Source organism: Vicugna pacos, chromosome 1, assembly GCF_048564905.1.
Source record: "Vicugna pacos chromosome 1, VicPac4, whole genome shotgun sequence".
In the NCBI taxonomy this organism is placed as follows: Eukaryota; Metazoa; Chordata; class Mammalia; order Artiodactyla; family Camelidae; genus Vicugna; species Vicugna pacos.
The window spans coordinates 35,017,234-35,040,825 of record NC_132987.1 but is presented as its reverse complement, the minus strand read 5'-3'; the positions used below and the strand labels follow the sequence as shown (position 1 = coordinate 35,040,825).

Below are 23,592 nucleotides of genomic sequence, written 5' to 3'. Positions count from 1 at the left end.
TTATAAAGTTAAACATACACTTTACCCTTCAACCAGCAATCCTGCTCCTCGGTATTAATTCAAGTGAAATGACAGCTTCATCCACAGAAAAACCTGCCTGGGAATGTTTACAGCTGCATTATTCATAATCACCCCAGTACTGGACACAACTCCAAAATTCCTTCAACTGGTGAGTAAATAATCAAGTACGTTCATATGATGGATTATTAGTCATCAATAAAAAAAATATCGACATGAATGAATTTCAAATGCACTAAGTGAAAGCCAGATTCAAAGGCTTCATACTGTCTGATTCCATTTCTCTGACACGCTGGAACAGGCAAACTAAGGACAGAACACTGATGAGTGGTTTCCCAAGATTGGGTCGGGGAGAGAGCGACTACAAAGGGGCACAAGACAAATTCTGGGAGTGATGGGAAAGTGCTGTATCTTGATTGTAGTGGCAATCACAACTGTATTCATTTGTCAAAATTTATGTAACTGTCCACCAAAAAGGATGAAATTTACTCTTTCAAATCTACCTCAATTTTTAAAAATGCTACTGCTTGCTGAACACAAATGGAGATTTGAGTTAAAAATTATATACATCTCTTAAGATATTATAAATATGTCAGTTCTCTCAAGTTGACCTTTTAAAAGAAAAAATATGAACAGGAATATTTATGAAAATTCTGAAAAGGAGTACTGGCTCTGCCAGATTTTAAAATATAAATTCTTAATTAAAACAGTATAGAAGTGACTTATTAATAATAGTTTACTAGAGCCAAATTTTCTGAAACTACAGAAATAGACCCAAACACATTTAGGAACATGGTACCATACATTAATATAGTAATATTATTAATAGAATAATAATAATAAAGAAAACTGTGTAGCCATCCAGAAAAAAAAAAAGTGGCTTTATATTTCACACAGCATACCAGGAAAAATCCAAATGAATAAAAGTGAAAAACCTCACTAATATTATAAAAGTGCTAGTGGAAAGCCATGGGAGTATGATTTTATAAATGTAAATGGAAGATTTTTCTGAGTATAATACAAAAACTGAGAAGCACCATAAACAAGAAACTGATTAATTTATTTACATAAAAAATAAAAATCTGTGCAGAAAAATCTTCATAAGAAAGAAACCTTTAAAAGAAAAACAGAAAGAAAAGAAAGAAAAGAAAATACTGAGAAAAATACTTCCAATCATCCTAGAGGAAGGACCAATTTTTCTACCATGAAAAGGTCCTACAAATCAGTTTTTTAAAGTTCAAAGGAAAATGAATAAAACGTATGAACAGACAGTTTAAGAAAACATAAATAGCTGTCATGACTTGGATCATGTCCTCCTAAAATTCGTATGTTGATTTCTAACACTTAGTACCTCAGAATGTGACCTTATTTAGAGATACGGTCTCTAAAGAGGTCATTAAGTTAAAATGAGGTTATTAGGTGGGGCCCTAATCCAACATGGCCGGTATCCTCCTAAAAAGAGAAAATATGGACACAGGCATGTACACAAGGAGAGCACCATGTGAAAACGAAGGCGGTGACACGCTTCTCCAAGCCAAGGAATGCCCAGGGTTGCCAGCAACCCACCAGAAGCTGGGGGAGGTGCGGGGAACAGACCCTACCACACAGTCCTCAGAAGGGACCCACCTGCCCACACCTTGATCTCAGATTTCCAGCCCCTGGAACTACGAGACTATAAACGACTGCTGTTTAAGCCTCCCAGAACTCTGTGGTGCTTTGTTACAGCAGCCCCAGCAAACTAATGCAGCTTCTTAAACATGGGGAAATATACTCACGTCACTCATAGTAAGTGAAATTAACAGTAAAACCTCAAGAAACCGTTTGTGGTCTAGATTGTTAAAGATCAAAAGAGTCTGGATAACACATAATATGCTGTCATTGGTGTAAGAAAACAGTACGCTCATGAATTGCTGTTTGGAATACCAACTAGTACAAAGTCAGTGAAGGGGAATTTGACAAAATCTTTCAAAATTATAAATATATATACTCTTCCCAAATGTGAGAAATGGCATGCATGCAAATTTATCCATTGCAGCACCCGGTGAAAAATCAAAAGACTGGAATTAACCATCAATCAATATTCATATATTGGAATATTTTACACCTATTAATAGAATTAAGGACAACTCTGTGTGTTGATATAGAAAACTATCTAAAATACTGAAAGACTGAAAAAGGGAAACATATACCTGTGTATAGTATTCTTTGTATGTGCATGTATGTATATATATATAAACACATTTGCTTGAATATGCTTAAAATATCTCTGGAAGAATATACACAAGAAATATCAACATGGGATTCTCTTTGGAGAGGTACTGGGTTTCTGAAGAACATGGTTGGAGAGACACTTTTTAACGTGATGTTTTAAAAAATATTTTTGGAATTGTAAACCACGTGAATAATAAAAATAAATATATAATTTTTACATAAATAAAAATTTACTTTTTTCTGCCACAAGGTGGCAGTGTTAAAGGCTTTAGGAAGAGTGCAGTATTTTGAAATTGATCTCGTGACAGAAACTTTTATTTGACTTGTAATTCTCAAGGATCCAATCGAGGATGGAAAAAATATAAAATGTATTTTCATACATATTTTGGGAGCCATGTAAATATTTTTCCTTTAATTCCCTAATTTTGTAATCAGTATGTTTAGTTTTCTTTTTGCTTTAATCAAAACACTGTAGGCCCCTGATAAAACAAACGAACCTATGGTACAAAAGGGCTTTTAATGAAACATCACAGTCTTTCTCTCCATCCCATTTTCATTCCATAGAGGCAGATCCCTTTTATTATTATTAGGGTTACATGCAAAACTTTGAATAATATGCATTTATCTCTAGTTTTTATTTTACCAACTTTAAATAGCATATGCTCCCTATAATGTGAAAGACAAAGACTTAACTCATATGCCCCCACTTCTAATTCTTCTCTTACTGGTTTTTGATAAATTATTTTTGAATTCTTCAATTGCTTACCTTTATACTTTAAATTGTTCACTTAAACTCTATTCCTTATTCTGTCAATTTTCAACATTACCTCTTAACCCCTGGTTTGTAAGACAAGGGTTTTTTTTTTTTTTTTTTGTAGATTTATTTATTTTTAGAGGGGGTTCTGGGGATTGAACCCAGGACCTCATGCATGCTAAGCATGCTCTCTACCCCTGAGCTCTACCCTCCCCCAAGATAAGGATATTATCATTTCAACTCTTCTCTCTGAACCTCAACCACCTCCCAACTTTTGTTAGCTTTACTTTAAAAAAAAAAGCTTGACTCAAATATAATTTACATACCATAAAATTTACCCATTTAAAATGGTACAATTCAATGGTTTTTCCTGCAGTTAGAGTTGTGCAACCATCATCATAATCTAACTTTAGAACATTTTCATTACCCTAGAAAGAAACCCCGGACCCATCAGGAGCCACTCCCCATTTCTCCACAACTTTACACAACCACTGACCCGCTTTCTGTCTTCGCAGATTTACCTATTCTGGACACTTCATGTAAGTGGAATCATACACTGTGTGGTCTTTTGTAACTAGCTTCCTTCACTTTGCATAATGTTTTTGAGGTTCATCCATGTTTTAGCATGTACTTTATTCCTTTTTATAGCCAAATAATACCTCATTGTAGGGATATACCACATTTTGTTTTTCCATCTTAGTTGATATGAATTTGGTCATTTCCAATTTTGTTGCTATTATGAATAATGTTGTTATAAACTGTTAGATTTAGTTTTCATTTTATTCTGTGACCATATTCTGTAATCACCTTGTCTGTTTTGACTATGGCTTGACTCTAAAAGTTGAAAAGTAATGAATAGGATTACATTATTGTGTACACATTGCTCACTACAGGAGCCAAATCGTATGCTGCGTTTACTGCTCTACAAAGCTAACGTCACACTCTCTTGTTTCCCCTTGAGGCATCTCTTCCAGAGCTTTCCACTTTCTGTCCCCATGTAGACTCACTGCAAGAGATCATCTGGGGGCTGATAATTCCTGGGTAGATTCCATGTCTTTCTCTTTTTTGTTTATTTCTTTTGTTTTAAGGATATTCATCCTTGGGTAAAACATCCTCAGAAATAGTTCATGGAGGTAAATATTTTACATTTTCGTATGTCTGAAAATATCTTTATTTTACCTTCACATTAACTGGGGCAGGTATAGCGTTCTACATGCAAAACTAGAATTCTCAGAGCCTTGAAGAAATTATTCCATTGCCTTCTGGTACCTGATACCACGGATGATAATTCTCATGACAACTGGATTCTCCTTGCCTTGTCTGTAGTCTGCTTTTCCCCTTTCCCCTCTGAGTCTTTTTATGATCTCTTTATCCCTGGTATTTGAAACTTCGTGATGATGGAGTCTAGCGTGGATGTTGCTTCACTTATGTTAGGCAGACTCATGTCTTTCTTCAGATCTTGGAAATGTTTTGTTCTTTTTTTAAAAAAAATTATTTTCTCTCCATTTCCTCGCTTCTCTTTTTTGGGACTATAAACATTGAATCTTAGCTGCTACTTTTCATCCCTTTGTCTTTTTTTTTTTTTTTTTTTGCTTAACATTCTGGGAGATTTTTGTTTGTTTGTTTGTTTGTTTTTACTTTATATACCAGTCCCTAAATTAAATTCTTTTTTCTCTTTGGCTTTTTTTTTTAATTTTCAGTGGCTTCACTTGTGTTCCTGAATGGTCCTGCTTCACTGTGTTCTATTCTTGTTTTACAGCTTACTGGCTTCTTCAGTCTCTCTAAATATTCGTTAGAAGGTTACTTATCCCTCTCTCCTCTAATTTACATTTGTTTTTTCCTGTGATTTGGTGCTTTGCTCATCTTGATCCTTATCTTTCTCACCGCTGGTCTTCTGACACGCAGTGACCCTAGGTTTTCTGTTCATCTTTAAGACTGAGGGGTCAGGTTGATTGTTCTAGGTCACTAATGTGAGTTGCATTGTAGCTCTTTTTCCCCAAGAGATCTCTTCTTAAACTGACTGAACATTCTGCATGCTGTAGGGAGTCTGCATGTTATCATATAAAATTTGGAAATATGGGAAAATAAAAAATGTCTATTACCCACCAAACAGAAATAATTACTATTGACTTCATGATGTATTTCTTTTCAGTCTTTTCAATATGCATATTATGGTATATTTTTAAAAATAATGTTATTCCAAGTACAATTTTATGTCCTATTATTTTCATTTATAAACAATTTCTCAAGTCACAAAATGATCTTCTATGACATGACTTTTTTATTGAAGTATGGGTATGGTTGGTTTACAATGTTGTGTCAGTCTCTGGTGTACAGCATAATGTTTCAGTCATGCACACACAAATATATACTCCTTTTCATATTCTTCTTCACCATAAGTTACTACAAGATATTGAATATAGTTCCCTGTGCTATGCAGTAGAAACTTATTGTTTATCTGTTTTATATATAGCAGTTAGTGTCTATAAATCTCAAACTCCCAATTTATCCCTTCCCACCCTCTTTCCCCCTGGTAACCATTAAGTTTGTTTTCTATGTGAGTATGCTTCTGTTTTGTAAATAAGTCCATTTCTATCTTTTTTTTTTTAAAGATTCCACATATAAGTGATACCATATGATATTTGTCTTTCTCTGTCTGACTTACTTCATTTAGTATGATAATCTCTAGGTCCAACTATGTTGCTGCAAATGGCATTATTTCATTCTTTTTTATGGCTAAGTAGTATTCCATTGTGTATATGTATATATACACACATCACATCTTTATCCAGTCATCTGTTGATGGACATTTAGGTTGTTTCCATGTATGACATGATTTATGGTTTACATAGTATTTCATATTATGGACGGACCATCATTCTCTCACTAATTCTCCTGTTGTTGGCCATTTTGATTAATTTCAGCTTTTTTTGTTTGTTTCTTAATTTGTTATTATAGAACATATCCATCACCCTTGTGTGCTTTTACACTAATCTTACTTGCAATTCAGAAATGTACTCTGTTTGATTTAAGCAGTGAGGATTTATTGAAAAGAAAGCAGATAGCCCACCAAATTACCATAAATCATCTGAAACTTACAATTTATATATCGTGTGTAGACACCAGTTCAAGTAAGGGCTTCTCTTTTCCCACCTCCTGCCGCCTTCCTGAGCGCTGTGAGAGCCACTGCACCAGTCACACGGAGTTCAGTTCCCAGTGTTTCTCCTAGATGCTCTCTCCCCATCCCATCCTGGGCCTTCTTCCCCTTCCTCATCTCCTCTGGTCAGGCCTGGGGCAAAAGTACAACTCTGAATCAATGTTACTTATGTCTCAGTATTTAAATGTTATAAATTAACCCCAAATTTTTTAGAAAATGATGTATTCTAACTTTCTCCCTTGACCTTCATAGTAACCTGGAAGGCTGAGCTCTAATTTGGAATTCTTGTCCTGTGCCAGAATGTGATGGTCCAGGAGGAGCGAGCCTCCGGTCCTCAACCTCAGACCCTCGGTCCACCCTGCTGCTTTTCCAATTTCACCTGTGGCTGCCAGGAGAAGGGGCCCTATGCAGGCCTGGATGTGGGCTCGGGTGTTCGACCAGGATCCTGGGGCCCCAGGACACAGAGCATGGTCCAGAAGAGGAGGGGCTGCGTCTCCCCACACTCCGCACTCTTGTAGGGGCATGTGACCAAAGAAGGCCCCGAGGGGTCCCTGCATGCTTGTCTGGGGTGGAGCCACTTTGGTTCAGCCCAGGCTATACTTCTTCCTGAAGCCTCCTTTGTCTCTTAGCATTCGCGTGACCTCACCTTTGTCTGTCATGCTCCCAGTGCATTCAGCACGGCTATCACTCATTCAGCACTGAATCACACGTTCACTGTACTGTCATTTAGCTCTTCCCTTACAGTACTGGCTTCCTGGCTCCCCAGTCAGAAGGGTGGATTCATAGCTTAAAGGTGTCAAATATTTCAGTCATCACAACTGATGCTTCATAAGCACTTGATAAATCAAATGGCAAAAAAATAACAGTAGACTAAGCCAATAGTAATAACTTTGGTCTCAACTTCATGCCTTATTTGATATTTTTGCCATAATTGAATTACATCTTTTGATGTGGGAAAAACATAAATACATGCCACACCCCCAACACACACACCCTGAAAAAGCATCTTTTAATAGGTAGGAACTAGTGTTGTGATAAAGGTTGCTATACATCCAAAGTATAGCTCCAAAATCTGACTATTACATGGAAAATTTTAAGTAAACCAACACATGATAGAATTGTTGACTTCAACATAGGACACGCTGAGAAAAGTTTCAACATAGCACACAATAATCAGTCAACCAGGCCACAAATATATATATATTTTTAGCTTTTTTTTTTAATTGAAGTCAGTTTACAGTGTTGTGTCAATCTCTGGTGTACAGCATGATGTTTCAGTCATACACACACGTACATACATTTGTTTTCATATTCTTTTTCAGTATAGGTTACTACAAGATATTGAATATAGTTCCCTGTGCTATACAAAAGAAACTTGTTGTATATCTAAGGCCACAAATATTTCCTGAACCCCTTCTGGTTGCTGAGTACGGCACTGGGCCCTAAGTCCCAGGATATTCAGTGGTAAATAAAATAAGATGAGGTCCCTGCTCTCATATACTCATTCACGCTGAGTGTAGCAGAGAACTGTTTTCTGTGTGTGTTTGTGTATTTATCACTTACAAATGATAAATATATATCTATAAAGGGTGTAGTGATACATGTATCATTAGGCGTTTCAAGTGTAACTCTAAACCTAAATCCAGGCCAATGAATGTGCAGGGTCTGAGAAAGAACTCACAGGGTGAGCGCGGACTTACCGCTTGCACTGCAGCTGCAGTCCTTCCTGCTGCTCTGAATGTGCTCTAAGTATCGGGGGTGACACGCAGGGTGCACCGGCTCAGGACCGCTTGCTCGCCTCTCTTCCTGTCCCAGCTTCGTCTTCCTTAGGACTGAAGCTCCAATTTTTTCCAGTGACTCTATTCAAATTCTCTTGGGTTTGATTCTAAAAGCCCTAATTAAGGCTCCTTACCATTCCTCCCTAGCAGTTGGCCTAAAAGCTTTTCAGGGATCACTGGGAACTGCTCTGAATGGCCTTTATTATTCCTGCTCTTCCCTAAATCTTTCAGGTGGAAGCAGGAAGGAAGTTGGGAGACGGAGGGGGAGGAGCATGGGCACACAGCTTTGTTCAGGCCCTTGGAGAGCACGGCCTCTCAGGCTGCCCCCACCAACAGGGGAGCTTTGGTATCACATAGGGACTGCACGTGGTTGGACAGGAAGTGCCCTCACGTTTAGCTGCCTGATCAACCCACAGCTCTCGGGGGCTGTCATCCAGAATTGTAGCAGCACGTCTACCCTGGGGCCCGAGGAGGCAGAGCAAGGCGACCCGGAGGATGGGATAGAGGACAAGGCTAAGAGATGACAGAGGGGATGGCAGAGACTCGGGGAAAGCCAGGCAGCCAGGGGAGCCCACTGGGGGCACCTCCTCAGACGCAGCCATGAACTCCAGAAGCACAGGGAGGAACTGAGTGGATGATAGATTTTGCAGAGCTTCCATGTACATAACCAAAACGCGCACATGATTCAAAGGACCTTGCCTTCCCCCGATCAACTGCACAAAGTCTCAGAGGAACACCCCTCTCCGTGTCACTCAGACCCACCCTAGGGAGAGGAGCCTCAGCACTTGTTTACACACGAGACTGAGCATGACCTAAAGAGACTTCTTCAGTGACAAGAGCAACTCAACTTTCAACTGGCATTTCATTTTAAAGCATTGTTGGGTAACAACTAGTGAATAGGAGCTCCCGGGGAAAGTCTCCAGATCTACTGGATCAGCTAGAGTTTAAAATAAAAAAGGTACAGTTTATCTTTACATCCAAGGTGTAGAATGCTACGGTAGGGTTCTCTAGAGAAACGGAACCAACAGAGAGACAGACAGACAGACAGACAGACAGAGAGATTGATTTTGAGGAACTGGTTCAGGTCATTAAGGAGGCTGAGAAGTCCCGATCTGTGGTCTAAAAGTTGGGGATTGGAGAATCAGGTGCCAAAGTTGTTCGTCCCAGTGTGAGTGTGGGAGGAGAAAGATGTTCCAGCTCATGCATCAGGCGGAGTGAATTCTCCCTTCCTCCTTTTTGTTCTGTTCAGGCCCCCAGCAGATTGGATGAGGCTCACTCACGCTGGGGAGGGCACTCTGCTTGTCTCAGTCTACTGCTCCAAATTCTAATCCTTCCCAGAAACAACCTCGCAGACACACCCGGAAATAATGTTTAACTAGATATCTGGGCATTCCACGGCCCAGGCAAGTTGACACAGAAATTAATGCATCAGAGATGCTTATTGTTTCAAACCCTGAAACGGGGAAGAGTCTTCTTTGTGGTCCTTCTCTTCCCCTCTGCAACTCCCAATAATAAAGCCGGCCAAGCCTGATGTGTGATATGCTAATGGGGGCAATGGAAGTTTTTTAGATGCTTTGTTTCACAAGACAATAGTGTAGAAGATCTTAACAAAGCTATTATGTTGTTCAGAACTTTATTTTTGAATGTCAGAAGCTAGTATTACCAGTAATATTCCTAATTTCTCTTCCAGGCAGATGGATGTCCAGGGCCAACTCTAATGGTCATGTATTCATAAAGGCAAGGTATAATGCTCATTAGTGATTACAGAATATTGTTTTAAGTAAAATTAAAATCCATCTGTAAACACTTACCCAGTTCACACACTCTTCAATACTCCCTGGTAGTGTACAGACAAGAGTGACAGAATTACTCACTTGATTTTTTTCCTGCAAATGGAACTACACATAGTGACTCCCTGATTAACCTTGGATTCGATTTCACAAGGAATCTAATCACTGCTTTTCTGTTTGTGTGTGAAGGAAAAGGAAGAAATCATTACCTGTTAAATAAGCCAATGTGCTGCTATTAAATAGAGTGATGATTAGCATGATTGTTTAGTTTTCCCAAATGCTCTTTTTCTAATTTATATTGTTATTCATTCATAGCAGACCTGGAATAGCGAGAGAGAACTGTGATTTAAGGATCATTTAAGATAGATGGATTTATCTACTCCTTCCACTGTGTATTTGGCCTAAGAGATTAGTTTTTAATCTTAAATGATGAATGACAGTTTATGAGACACTGAACAACTTTTCATCTTTGCCTTTGAAGTAAAGTCAATTTTAGAAAAAAATTAATTTAAAATAAAGATGTTTCCATAAACAAAATCCTTCTATTCATTGAAAGCTCACAAAGTTTAAATAGCCCTAGGATGCAAAAAAGCTTTCCAAGTGTACTCTGAGGCTCCACAGATTAGAAGACATTCAAGGAGGGCCTGAGCTCTACATACATAAGCAGAGGTTACCTCTCTCCAGGTAGAGTCAAAACGCGGTGGTAGAGATAGTCCTCTAGCTGGAGTCAAAGAGTTTCTTTCTATAAAAGTAACACTTCTGTTGCACCCTAAAGGAGAAGAAGGATGGATTGTGCCAAAGATAAATGAGGGGGCTACTTATAGACAAAGAATATTCTAGACAATGCAGGGACCAGAGAAGAGATTCTACATCAAGTTTAACTGCCCTGGAGGTCAGAATGGTGGCTGTGGACCGAGTATGCAGTGACAGCCAAGGACACAAATCTGTTTTACAAGACGTTCGTATGAAAACAGATAGCCACATGCTGTCTCACGAAAGAGTTGGCTTCCCGGCCCCCACGCAAGGCCATGACTCAGGAAAGTAACCAAGCTGTCCTGTGCTCCATGACCGACTCTGAGACTTGCTCCCACTCTTCCATTGTTTCCTTTCTTCTCAAATTCCATAGCAGGAAATTGTCAACTCGTTCAAATACCTAAGACCCACTTTTTTTTTTTTATGATGTTCCTCTTCCTCCTTTCTCTAGTTTTTGCCACATCTGTGGGAAAATACATTCGAATTCCAAACGATTTAAAAGCAAACACCTGAAATATGCCGATTTGGAAGACAAGAATTTTCTCCCTAGGCTCAAGGAGCTCATACTGTCATTTATCTTGAGCCATCTTTTTACTGCACTTAGAAGGCACTGAATACATGGGGGGGGGGAGAACGTATCTTCTTCCTAGTAATACATATGTACTATTCTTATTTTGCCATAGTCTATACATTCCATGAGGACAATCACCTCACAGCTATAGTACCAAGAACCCCGTTGAGATTTTTTAAAAATTTTGTTTAAAATAATTTAACAGTGTCTTATTCTTAAACAAAGTTATAATAATTGATCCACTAACCCCTCCAAAAAAAAAAAAAAGCTGGGGAAGAGAGAACAAGCAGAAATCCAGGGCAACGATTTACTGTTTATGTTTCTGCCTGTGTCGAGGGCAGCGGCGTCACTGGGACTTAATCCCCCGTGTGCGGGAGGCGGGAGGTGGGGGGGTCACTGGGCGGAGAGACGGGGAAGGAGAGGAAATGGCCTCGGAGGGGCTCCAAGCAGCCAGCCCAGGGTTCGGGTGGCCACAGCACAGAGTTCTCCCCCCTTTAATCCCCTTGTAAACAGAGAATGGTATTCACCTGTGATAAAGTGCAAGCCCTAGCCCCAGCCGCGCCGCCTCGGCCTCCAGCCCCGCACCCAGGTCAGTCACAGAGTTTTGACTAAATAGGTTGTTAGTACGACAGGCAAGAAGCCCCTGAGACAGAAGAGCTCTCTAAATCCCCGAAGACGGGCTGCCACACAACCGAAGGATTGTAAAGTGCGTAAGTCATCTCCGTCCCCGTTTGCCAAACCCTCAGGACCCTCCCTGCGTGCGCGGGTCTGGTCGCCCGGCCTCCGCAAGCCAGGAAGGCGCGCGGGTCCCCCCGCCCAGAGGCCGCTGCTGCCCGGGTGTCTCCCTGACCCTCGGCGTCGTCTTCCGAGGCTGGCCCTCATTGTCCCCGGATGATTACTGTTGTCACAGACCAGGCGGGGCACAGGACTGAAGAGATCCTTTCAGTCAGGACCCGCCCTCCCCCAGCACCAGGCTTAGCCCAGCAGCGCCCTCCTTGGGCTAAGCTCCCAGGGTGCCAGCCCCTCCCTGCAAGGCACCCCCCACCCTGGCAGCTCCATGTCACTGCTGGTTCTCTCATTCACCCTCATGGACCAAAACCACTGTCTCCTCTCCCTCTCAGGCTAGCCAGTTTCCCCTTCCCAACTCTTGAAGGGCAGGGACAGATGACCCCACTGCCTGGAAAATAGAGCTCTGGGCTCGATCCTGCAGGCAGCCACCCTCGGGAGGCAGACTTATCCAGACAGCCTGGCCCCTCTCGCTCTAAAGCTGGAAGGAAAGTTATTTTATCTGCAAAGGCATAAACTGCAGATAAGCTGCTGACGCAGGAACTGATTTTAACTTTCACACCTCCCCCTCGGCCACTTTTCTCCATTATCACTCCTCATTCTCACTCCCTCCCCCCAATAACTGTCATGTTTCTAAAGTTTCTCAGCGTGTGTGTATACATATGTGTATGTGGTTATTAAAGTGACAGTTTCTTTCAAACTAAACAAATATATAAATGAATAAGAATATTATAGCATAGGCTTCAATTTGCCCACAATGGATACAACTCAGTGATTACGCATTTTTTTTTAATTGTTGCCACCTGTGAGAGTGTTAGTCATTCATCTGCATCTGTCTCCAGTGTGCGAGTATTTCTGTTGTGTGATGAGAATTCAGGGCTCTGCATTTTGACTCTCTAGCTGCATTCCTTTGGCTGCTATTCTGCTATAAAGTGCCTGTGACTCTTTCCTTAGCTTTCCTGGGTTAAATTCTAGATACAGAGATTTCCACAGGGTACTTTGCTTGGTCTTGCTAACAGAAACATGTTGATCGTTAAAGTAGATGACATCTGCTCATGACTCATCTCAGTTGTCGGTTGACTGTTCTGGATTGATTCTCAGAGGATGAGTTTGTCTTCACTTTATCTGCAAAGTCTTGGGGTGACTTACTGTGAATCCTTGCCATGGACTGAATCAGGGATTAGGTATTTGCTGGCCAGCATCATTACCATTGGCAGTGATTAGCAAGGCCTTTCCTTTGAACTGTAAAATTTCTACCTGGCAGAAACCCTTAATAGTAGCAATCACTTTGCTTTGAGACTTGGTTTCAGTCCTAAACACACCAACGAAATTTCAAGATGAAAGATCCTTGCCAGTGGCTGAGTTTCTTAGGTTCTTTTCCATGGGAAGATTGACATTTTTCTTTCTTCTTGGGTTGGGTCATTTATTAGCGTCGTTTTCATCTGGAGTCACAACCCAATATAAAGTATATCATTAATGTAACCCATTTTCTTTGCGACGACTAAAGCCTTTTGCATGGTGACTATGGTCTGGAAAGATGAGTATGATCTTGAAAGGACTTACTGAGGAGCCTGCCTCAGACCTCGTGTTACTGACCTCTCCGTCTCCTTCACTGGGACTTTATTTCATAGTCAGCCTTGAAACAAACAATGTATCTGTTTCCGGGACCAGATGAATTGGGTGGAGGAGGGAGGAGAAAGGAATGAAGGCAGGAAGAGAGGAGGCACGGGGACCCTAACCCTCTCTCCTCCCCAGCCACGTGCCTACTTCCTCATGTCAAACACCAAACAACAGGGGTGTGGGAGGTAGAGGGAATCCAGGTTTGCTGCCCCAGCTTCAAATTTGGAACTTTTTAAAAGTATTATTTAAAAGATAGTATTTACATTTAGTTATTTTCTCATTTCTGCTAGTGCAAATATTTGCAGCAATTGTTACAAATTTAAACCTTCATATATTTGCAGAGGGGAAGAACTGCACGGTTTTGCCGAACTGCTGGAATCCAGAGAGTCCTGGAAGTATGGGCCTCTGGAGCGGAAGGGAATTCTGAGATCAGTGCTCTCATTTGACGGATGAGAAGACTGAGGCCCAGAAAGGGATATCTAGAGTGGTTCAGCAGGTCAGCAGCACAGCAGGGCCCCAGGTGTCTCCTCCCTGGTTTAGTATTCTGTCGCCAGAGCTCACTCTTCAAGAAATGTCTGGGTTCTCACGATGGGCCGGGTACAGTTCTGTTCTGGGCTTTGTGGATCTACTATTTTTAAAAATCTAATTTAATTTTAAAACCATTTTATTTATTGTTTGTGGGGAGGTGACTATGTTTACTTGTTTACTTATTTATTTTAATGGAGGTACTGGGGATTGAACCCAGGACCTTGTGCATGGTAAGCTCATGCTCTACCACTGAGCTATCCCCTCCCCCTGTAGTGAATTTACTGTTAGATGGTAGTGAGTGCCAGTCTTAGGGGAGGCACAAGGTGTTGTGGGAGGGGTGAGGAGTTCACAGGCAAGAGCCCACAGGTGTCTCTAAGGACTAATGGCTGTCATTTTGGTGTGACTGGAGCGTGAGGAAGGGGATGTGAGGAGAAGGCCAGAGAGAGAGGGGGAAGGGTCAGATGTTGGAGAGCCATGCAGGCTAGTGGGCAGCCACGGAGGGATGCTGAGCAGGACAGAGAGCTGGTAAGGTCTGTGCTTTAGAAAGCCTGCTCTGGGAGGGTTTAGCTCAGCGATAGAGTGCTTAGCAGGCAAGAGGTCCTCAGTACCTCCATTTGAAAAATAAACCTAATTATCACCCATCCCTGCAAAAAAAAAAAAAAAAGCTTAAAAAGTTAAATTAAAGAAAAAAGAGAATTTAGAAAGCCCACTCTGGCTGCAGAAGGCTGAAGATATTACCCCAGAGCTTCCCGAAGTGGCATGAATGGCCTTGAAGGAAGCCCAGATTATGAGCCTCTTAGCCTCTGGGGCAAGGGCAGAACCTGACAGCTTGTTCCCGCAGCCTCAAATGGTTGTCCCAGTGTGATGGACAAAAGCTGTCATTTCCAGGGTGTACTTTGATGAGAGGTAGGTTGGAAAGCACTGCCTTGGAGGAGAGCAGAACTCTAGGTGGTGAGCTGGTTGGAGAGGAAATCCAACAGGGAGTCATATTGATCTGAACCTGATCAGAACCTGACTCTGCACTTGTCACTGAGGGGTTGTAGAGAGTGAGAGGGAAGCAGGAGAAAGAGACCCCTCATCTGGGGCTACTTAGAAGGGTCATGGTGCCATTTACTGAGACAGGAACACAGGCAAAGAGCTAGTTTGTGGGGAAGGACTGTGAGTGAAGATGTGTTAATAGTAAGGTGCCTGGAAAATACCCAAGAAGAGATGTCCAGTGAGCAGGGAAGTCTGTGGCTCTGGAGCAGAGAAGGAGGTCTAGGCTGAAGCTAAAGATGTGGGAACCCTCAGCCTTTCTGTAGGAACCGAAACTGTGACAACGAGTAAGATTAGTCAAGAAAAACGTATGGAGTGAAAGGAAGATGGGGCCTGAGAAAGGAAAGGTGTGGGCATAGAAAAGGATTCCAAACGAGAAGACGTGGCCAGAGTGAAGGAGGAAGCTCAAAGGATGGAGTGTCCTGAAAGCCAAAAATAGAGCCATTCTAGAAGACAGAGGGGGTTAAAGCCTCTCCCATTAGGCTGGGAAGGCTAATGGTATAAAAGCTATAAAAGTTTGTGTCTGAGGGTGTAAGTAACCTCCAACCCCTGGAATCCATTTGTATTCTCAATCTGCATGGATACTGAGAATATCTGAAAGGGGAAAAAGACCAAAAGGAAGTCCTATGTGAGTGATATATGTGTCAGCCAGCCTTATTGTGGTAATCATGTTCACAATATATACCTATCACATCATCGCGTTGTACACTTTAAATTTAAGCAGTGTTATTTGTCAATTATATCTTAATAAAGCTGGGGGAAAGCAAAAACAAAAAAGAAAGAGGAAAAAGACATTGTCACTTAGGTGTTTGGAAGAGATGGAGACAAATAAAGGAAATGGAGACCCTGAGAGGGTTGGGCAGAAGCTGTCGGGACTGGATAATGAGGGACCCCATGAGATTTTGGGGTCTAAGGGATGCAGGGCTGGAGACAGGGGCCTCGCTTCCATGCACTGTCAGGACCCCTGTCTCGCTGGGGCAGTATCAGGACCAGCCTCTAATGGCTTGAAGAGGCAGTGAACTCTATTTAAGATCTTGGAGAGATGAGCAAGAGCTCTGGACGGTGTGATGTTGCTGGTTTGGATACCAATGTTTGGGAAGCGTTAGCTTACAAGAAACAGAAGACTGCCTGCATAACTGAAGAGGAGTCTGGAGCTGGCGGAAGGGAGATCCAGGAGGAGATGAGGGGAGAGGAAGGCAAAGGAGGTGGTGAGCGCTGTGTGGTGCAATCCTCCAAACTCTGCTAAAGACCTTTCCACACTTACATGCTTCGGGGGAAGAGATTTCTTGTGGAAACTGGAAGTGGGGTTCAGCCCTGCATTTTAGGATGAAATGGGGGTGAAATAGAGATATCACCCATGGGCCAAGAGGACTTAAAACTAAATCCATGGAAGTTTTCAGAAACCCTAGGCAAACCCCTGAGAGTTTCCCTGGGTAGAAATTGAGGGTGGGAGGTGGTTTAAAGGACTGCACTCTCAAACTCAAGGGATGGATAAACAAACAAACAAACAGGTTTCAAGAGACGGGGTGGAGTGGGTTTTTGCACCCAGCTGACCTCTACACTGCGTGTCTTCTCGGACGTAGTAGTCGCTGGGAAGGAAGAAAGGCTCTGGGAGAAGAGAACATTACACATTATCTGTTCTTGAGGAGAATGTGATAAAGCCAATGTGCACGGTCCATCAGCTGTCAGCAAACACCCAGAACTCCTGGAGAGTGCAGAAGCCGCTCCGCTTATGAGCAGGAAAGGACTCAAAAGCCTTTTACGAAGGCCACATGCTCATTAAGTCCGAGGGACGTTACCATGCAGGTATCCACTAACTTCATTCCGTGGTGACTGGGAGGGATAAAGAGGCTTTTACTCTGAGGCACCTTTCCCCCGTATTTGTCAAAGTTTGAAAGTAGAGGCGACTTTTTACATTGTTATGTTACAGTTTACCGCATGGTTATCATTGCTTACTCTAAAAGGTGGGGTTATCACATTTCTCACTTTCTCCGTTTCTGTCCTTTTTTTCAAATAGGGAGTTGCATTACTTTTGTGAATATTTTTAGAAAGCAGATTTATTTCCCGCTTTAGGCTTCAACTGTTTCAAGAGCCTAGAGATTATTTTCTCACTTGAAAAGGGAAAAGGATAAAACAGCTTTATTGTAAAGATGAGACTGCAATAAAATTTACCTTTACTGTGTTGATACTCAACAGATGAAGATGGTCACTTGCAAGTGTGTATTTGAACTTGAACTGAACTAACTTGTCTGGTAGCAAATCTATTTTAACAAGCCTCTGCTGGAGACCTGTGGTGAGTGCAGCCGTGTGGGCACACAGACCGCCCTGCTTGGTGGTGGTTTCATCCCACAGCCCAGGTAAGGCTCATCCGTACACCGTCAGGGTTGGCTGCTGACAAAGATGTTCAAAACTATCAACATAGTTCTAAGTCCAGACAGTGTACACAAATCCAGTTCAAGCCGGGACGAATGCTGACTTGGCTCTTCATATTTCCAACTCCTTGAAATTGAGGTTCTCCAAGTTGTCTGCTAAGTAACATTTGTTTCATGACATATTGAGTTCCCTTATCAGAAGTCCAGATAACGTCTCATTCATAGAGCAAATAGCCTTCTTTCAAGAATCACTGTGATTTCTGTTGCATTTGTAGGATGTATGTCATGTACATGGATTTAAAAAAATCACCATGGGGGTGGGAAATAGCTCAGTGGTAGAGTGCATGCTTAGCGTGCACGAGGTTCTGGGTTCATTCCCCAGTACCTCCATTAAAAAAAAAATCAACATAATTCTGGCTAAGAAGGCACACATAGAAGAATGCTGAGGATTTTCTGGAAAAGCTTTCCTTTCCTGATAAAAGGAACAACAATGGCTGGCACCATCCCTTCCTCCCTTCCTTCTTTTCTAAATGGCAGGCAGATGTTATGTCTGAACTGGGCCCCTTCCTGCTACTGTGAGGGAAAGGCTGAGAGACCCACAGGGGTGCTGGTACTGATATCACTGATCTGCTGAAGAAACAAAGGGGATGTGCACTTACCTCTAGATTTCTTGTTCTGTGAGAAAATGAAACCCTATTTATCCAACTCTTGTTAACCCTTACTTTGGAGCTGATTTGCTGTTACTTGCAACCAATCCTGATTTATGTAGTCACATCTGGGTGTCATGGGACTATATCAAACTAAAAAGCTTTCGCACAGTGAAGGAAATGATCAACAAAATGAAAAGTCAGCTTACTGAGTGGGAGAAGATATTTGCAAACAATATATCTGATAAGGGGGTAATAGGTTAATATCCAAAATATAAACAGAAAGCATACAACTTAACATAAAAAAACCAGTCCAATTAAAAAATGGGCAGAGGATCTGAATAAAACACTTTTTCCCAAGAAGACATACAAATGGCCAGCAGGCAGATGAAAAGATGCTCACATCACTAATCTTTAGGGAAATGCAAACCAAAACCACAGTGAAATACCACCTCACACCTGTCAGAGTGGCTGTCATCAAAGAGACCACATATAACAAGTGTCGGCAAGGATGTGGAGAAAAGGGAACCCTCGTGTACTGTTGGTGGGAATGTAAATTGGTGCAGCCATTGGGGAAAAGAGTATGGAGAATCCTCAGAAAGTTAAAAATAGAACTGTCATATGATCCAGCAATTCTACTCCTGGGTATTATCAGTAGAAAATGAAAACACTAATTGGAAAAGATATAAGCACCCCTATGTTCATTGCAGAATTATTTACAACAGCTAAGTTATGGAAGCAACCCAAGTGCCCATCAATAGATGAATGCATGAAGATGTGGTGTGTATACAATTGGAATATTATTCAGCCATAAAATAGAATGAAATCTTGCCATTTGTGACAACTTGGATGGACCTCGAGGGTATTATGCCAAGTGAAATAAGTCAGACAGAGAATAACAAATGCTGTATGATTTTACTAGCATGTGGAATCTAAAAAACAAAACAAATTAACAAACATAGCAAAACAGAAACAGAGAACAAATAGGTGGTTGCCAGAGGGTAGAGGGATGGGAGGAGGGGAGTGGAACCAAACAGGTGAGAGGCACCAAGAGTTACAAACTCCCAGTTGCAAAACAAATGAGTTATGGATATGAAATGTACAACATAGGGAGTATAGTCAATAACTACATAATATCAAAACAAAGTGAAGTGGAAAAGATTTTGCTGAGAAAATATTTAGAAAAGTTATAATAACATTTGAGAAAATTTGAAATATTCTGGACTATTACAATCAGAGCTAGGAACTGTTTCAGTAGGTAATTTTTTTCCTGCAGTAGCTATCTTGTCAATTGCAAATGATATGTAATTCTTCATAATCCAAGATCACTAGAGTTATAAAAATAATCCTGCCAATCATGTCTGACTTATGCAGCTGAACATTCATTCTTTAGCTGAATAATTTTAAATAATAGAGTCCAGGTTTAAGAAACACAGATCCCTGTGTTGTCGGAATGCCATCAAAAAAATCGTTGGTAACTGGCGACTAATCTGGCATACCAACTTTTGTCAGTCCTGTAGCTGGACAGAGCAGACAATGAACAGGAATCCAGAAGTTGTGAGTAAATATGAAGCCCTAATAACCACTAGGAACCAGAAGCATCGAACTGTAGTCAAACAATACATGTGCATGTAATTGTTACTGGAAAGAAAATACTATCTTTGTAAATGCACAACTCATTTTTGGTTGCTATCAATTTGGTGCGGGATGAAAAACACAGTGTCGCTTCAGTGGACACCAGAATTGCAATTAGAAAAACGTTTTATTATTCATTCTAGGAAAAATAACTTGATCCTGTGAGTATGAAAGTCAGAAGTGTATCTAATAAGAAGTGGCTAAGTTGCTCCACGTGGGAACGTGAGCAGACTGTTCGGCTCCTGGGACAGACCCGTCAGAAGAGAGGTCCAGCGAAAGGGCGGGGGTGGGGTAGGAGAAGTGATGGCTGCGTGTGGTGAACAGTGGCTGTATGCTGAAGCCGTCACAAGCTGGGACCCATCTCTGCCAACATTGTCCCACTGTAACAAACATCTTTTTGTTTAAGAGTAATAGATCTCCAATTGTTCACTGACAGGTGGTGGGGATTGGGATCTTTGTTTTCAATGTGATATAGCTGGTAATTTGAACAAGAACATATCCACAACATAGCAACATTAATTCTGTTCTTTGATGGTCCCTTTAAAATGTACTCAATGGGGTAAATTCTTCCCCTGCTCCTGGATGAAAATGCCAGCAGGCTTGACACTTCTGGTCACTGTTAGGTGACACATAAAGTCCTGAGTCTTCTTTAAATTGCAAAATTCAGTCTCATTTCAGAGATGAGACCCATCGTCTAAGCTTCTAACTTGGCTTGAAACTCTAGCTGCTCCCTCTTCCTCAGAGGCCGTCCGGGCTGACTCTTCTCTCATGAGGGCTCTTCTGCAGCTCTTTGGAGACTCTGAGGTTCTTTCATGGGTTCTCTGGAGTCTGTCCCTGGGGATGTCTCACCCGAGTTCCTCTGAGCTGGTGGATGTGCTCCCCTCAGTTCCCCGTCCACATTTTCTGCAGCCTGCAGGAGGGCCGGGACACTTCCTATTTCTCTGCTGAAGCCTGCTTGCCCGTCTGGTTGGTGCATCTGGGCAGGGCCTGAGGGAGCCCCACACCAGCTCTTCTGATCCTTGGGGCTCATTCATGTTTCCTCAGCGCCCACCAACTCCGGGAGCGCAGCCAGTCTCCAAGTAGTAAAACTCTCCTTCGTTCTGGCTGTCACCTCTTAGATTTCCTGGGAATTTAGTAAATGCCAGCCCACTCCATCACTCCCACACCAGGCAGAAGGAGCCAAGCCCTCTCTCTAGGCTTGAGGTGAGAGGCAGATGCTGCGGGAGAGAGGCAGGTCTCAAAGTCCCCCCAGAAGCCCCACAAAGGGAATCCTCCTCACAAATCCTCTTCCCAACGCTTGCACACCTTCCCTGAAGGTGAGAAGTAAAGATTCCAAGCCCCTACAGGCCATAACTTCCCCAGCGTGGTCGGCCTCACAGTTCAGCGTTTGTCACCTTCTATCTTGAAGCCACAAGTGAAATGGCTAATACAAAAGCTCTCTGAGGAAAAATAATTCATTTGGCCTGAAGGGGAGGAAATTGGTCAGATTCTAAGATTTGGACCTAATCCCATAGTAGCTGGCTACAAATAGACATAATTATGTAGCTTTCATAGTGGTGTGGAGCTTAGTCTAGCTGTGGAAAAGAAAAAAGTTTTTTCTGGACTTGAGATCTGAGAGAAACTTGTCTCAGAGACATACTGATTAATTATTTTTATCGATTCTTTGACAGATGGAAAACGACGAGATGAAAACCATTCTTAACCACACAATGACATATATTATTCTCTGATCATGTGAAGTGGCCCTTGGAGAGGGCATCAGCAAGTTTAAGTGGGGCCTTGAATGTGCTGTGTTCTCTCGGACGAGGCACCTTTCCTTTGGGCCTGTGTTCACTCTCCTGAAAGTGGGGAGATGACTCTCCATCCAGTTTTCTGTGTGTCTGTGAAGCTGTGAACGCTGTGTAAGTGACAACTACAACCTTCGGAGGTCTTACTGGGAAGGTGTCATGGGTTAAATGGTGATCCCGCCAAGTTATGGCCACACCTTAGCCCCCAGAACCTGTGAATGTCACTGTACTGGACAAGGGTCTTTGTAGATAGAATTAAGAATCTCGGAAAAAGAAAAAAAAAGAATCTTAAGACGAGATCATTCTGGATTACCCACGTTGACCCTAAATCCAACGACAAGTGTCTTTATACAAGCAGAAGAGGAGAAGGCAGACCTTCAGAGGAGAAGGCCCATGTGAAGCAGAGGCTGAGACTGGAGTCATGCAGCCACCGGGCCAGGAACGCCTGGAGCCACCAGAACTGGAAGAGCCGAGGACAGATTTTACCGGCAACGTTCAGAGGAAGCACATCCCTGTTAACATCTTGATTTTGGACTTTGGCCTCCAAAACTGCGAGAGAATAAATTTCTTGTTTCAGCTCACTGAATTCATGTTGATTTGTGCCAGCGGCTCATAGAAAGCAACACAGAAGGTGAGGAAGAAAATGAAAGCGTTGCGCCTGGTGTGAAGGGCGCCTGCGCTGGGGCCAGAGAGCCACGCCAGGAGCCCGTGGCAGCTGTCTAAACTCGCTGGCATTTAGTTCCCTTCTTTGCAAAACTAGGATACAGATAGAGATGATGTTTGATTTTTTAACACTTCATTTAAAAGTTTTAAAAAGTAACCAACATAGAGAATGTTTGTGAGGATTAAGTGAAATAGTGAACTAGCCAGTGCAGTGCCTGGTTCATAGTAAGTGCTCAGTAAGTGTTTGCTGTGGGGGGACATGGTGGGCCCCTAACATTCTGGTAAAAAAAAAAACTTTTTGGTAAAAAAAAAAGAATTTCCCAAAGACAAAGAAAGTTTAAGAGACAAAGGAAAGTTTAATAGAGAGGCTGCTATAGGCAACAGCGGGCCACACAGACAGAGGTGCCTGTGTGAGCCCCAAGGGTGAACATGCAGGGTCCTTTACTGAGGAAGGGGCTGTGAATACAAAGGGAGAGGGGAACAGGTTTCTGACTGGCTACGAGTGAGGTCAAGGGCTTGGGGTATGGCAAGGTGGTATGGTTTACGACTCTGATAAGGAGGAAACATGGGCTGAGACAAGTCAGCCTGAGCTAGTGTGAGGTTAGCCATTTCCCAGGACTGTTAATTGTGCTGCGGTAAACGCACATCAGGGAAGGATGCACTTTGTCTTCTGAAGAGGAGCAGGCGGAGCCTATGGGCTGGAAGTTTGGGGATTGCGGGTCCTCGGCAGGAACCAGTCAGCACTGCATTGGCCATTGTAATTAAGGTTGTCTTATATGGGAGATGACAATCTCTTCCTCTTTGGAATGCTGTCTCTAAAACTTATTTGGTATTTATTCATATATTGCTAGAATAATCTCAAAAATGACACAGGGTACGAGAAAAATCAGACCATATTCTTCTGGCTCCAAATCTGCCTAAATGTATTTTTTAAAAAAAGCAAATTCTGGTTATTGTGATTATTAAGAGAATCCTGAAAAGGAAAGGAAAGTAACTGTATATTACCATCCACATAAACTATTTCAGGGCCTTAGTGCACACGTGTATCTGGCATTTGCCATTTTCAATATACAGGATGACATGTACAGTCAGATGGCAAGTACGAGGGTCTTTGATACTAGAAGTGCTCTAGTTTTTCTCCTTTAGAAGAGAATGGGGCAGGGTCTCGGCAGAGAATTTAAACAACAGAGGTGTTTTATCCCCCGTCTCCAAAACTTGAAAGTTAAATGTTTCTTGATTTTTCAGCTATGATGTGATGCCAGCCAGGGTTGGGAAGACATTAACCGACCCCAGACTTGTCTTCCTTGATGCAAATCCAACCATTCTGAATGTAGGGGACAGAGACCATAACCTGAAAAGGCGGTATAGTACAGATACGACCAATAAGGATCTAACTGTGAGGTGGGCAGGCACTGATTTGTATCTACTATAGAAACCCTTCTACGGACCTCAGAACAGTTGAAGGTCACCTATGTGTAGCTCCAACT

General features: G+C 42.1%; 1 long non-coding RNA gene and 1 other non-coding gene across 2 annotated transcripts; one reads left to right on the top strand and one right to left on the bottom strand.

Annotated features, from left to right (window-relative positions):
• The first annotated feature begins 11,447 nt into the window (after window positions 1-11,447).
• LOC140696061 (uncharacterized) lies at window positions 11,448-22,023 on the top strand. The gene is made up of 4 exons (XR_012072068.1): window positions 11,448-11,738; window positions 17,198-17,358; window positions 19,799-19,922; window positions 21,326-22,023. It is a non-coding gene; the product is annotated as an uncharacterized lncRNA (long non-coding RNA).
• Window positions 14,159-14,231, bottom strand: TRNAG-ACC (transfer RNA glycine (anticodon ACC)). Its single transcript has one exon. It is a non-coding gene; the product is annotated as a tRNA-Gly (tRNA).
• Window positions 22,024-23,592: the final 1,569 nt, after the last annotated feature.